The 1,408-nt window shown below is 34.1% G+C and overlaps 1 long non-coding RNA gene across 1 annotated transcript; it reads left to right on the forward strand.

The window, feature by feature from the left end:
• Positions 1–753: 753 nt before the first annotated feature.
• LOC109589409 (uncharacterized) lies at positions 754–1,174 on the forward strand. Its single transcript, XR_002188681.1, has 3 exons — positions 754–791; positions 958–1,086; positions 1,146–1,174. It is a non-coding gene; the product is annotated as an uncharacterized LOC109589409 (long non-coding RNA).
• The last annotated feature ends 234 nt before the right edge of the window (positions 1,175–1,408 follow it).

Raw genomic sequence — 1,408 nt, forward strand, 5'->3', positions numbered from 1 at the left:
TTGATATACTTTATGCATTATAATCTATGTCTAATTAACAAATTCATACATTATTTGTTGTTCAGTCTTTGTTATGTACTAAAATATTTTACTGACAAATTAGTACCTTCTTTGTCAACAAATATTGTTCTACAATTCTAGTTCCAAACTAGTTCTAGTACCACAAGAGAATGTACTTTTAGTTCCAGTTTAGTTCTAGTACTGAGACTCTGGCAAAGTTTAGTTCCAGGTTAGTTCTAGTACTACAAGTCTTGTATAAGCTAGTTCTAGTTTAGTTCTAGTTCTTACATTGATTGTAAAAATAGTACTAGTTCTAGTTCTTGGAACTAGAACTATGAAAAAAAGGCAGTACTAGAATTGATTTAGTTCTAGTACCAAGGAACTACAACAACACTAGTACTAATGTCTAAGACTGCTAATTAATACATACATATGCTGCAATTGATATTGATTACTCAACCCTGACCCTGGCCTTTTACTTGTATAAGAACTTGTGCCATTTCAGTACATTGTGTTACTTATTGTTTTAATAGTAATATATATGACTAACAATTCCTCTTAGTGAAACTTGTGGAATCCATTATTTTATAATTTGGTGAAATTTGTCACATCTTGCTTAAAATAAATTTGCTGTTCATTGACATTATTACTTAATGGCACTTCCTTTATGACACAGTCACATGCAATTCACCACAACACTTCTCACTTTTCCTAATACTCTTGTCTCCTCTCTCTCTCTCTCATTACAGATGCTCTCATTAGTTCTTGTTGTTCACAGAGACTCGTGGCAGGTAATGATGATATTCATTATTATTTTACGTAGCTACATGAACATGTATGTTGTACAATGTAGATAGTTTGGAGTGCTTAATTTGGGTGAATTGCTGTGTGCCCATTGATCTCTTATTTAATCATACAATCTTCTCTCTTTTCTCTCTCTTCCTTTCCTCCATAAAGGAATGACACACGAGTGATATGCATTGGGTTGGATTTGGTGACTGTTATTTTGGAGTGTGGCGGGAAGAGTCTTGGGGACATTAAATCACTGAGAGTTCTCATACAAGACGGACTCTGCCATCACTTACTGTAAATGAGCAACTTTATGAAATACGTATTTCATTTTGTGTTAAATTGTATTTTGTCAGTTGCTTCAGAACGAATCTGTTGATGTTTTGGTCGCTCTTTGAGAAAGTGCTTTCTTCTTTTTAATTCAAATTGTCATGATCTCAAACAACAACTGGAGGTAAAGAAAGAAACACATACATGTATGTGGATCATTAAATACTTCTCTCTCTCTCTCTCTCCCTCTCCCTCTCTCTCTCTCAGTAGTTCCTTAATACGCTAAGGCACACAATACAATTAGATCAGTCAAGACTTCAAGCAGGCAGACAAGAGCTATCATTAGAAT

The sequence above is a fragment of the Amphimedon queenslandica genome, unplaced genomic scaffold, assembly GCF_000090795.2.
Source record: "Amphimedon queenslandica unplaced genomic scaffold, v1.1 AMPQUscaffold_11351, whole genome shotgun sequence".
In the NCBI taxonomy this organism is placed as follows: Eukaryota; Metazoa; Porifera; class Demospongiae; order Haplosclerida; family Niphatidae; genus Amphimedon; species Amphimedon queenslandica.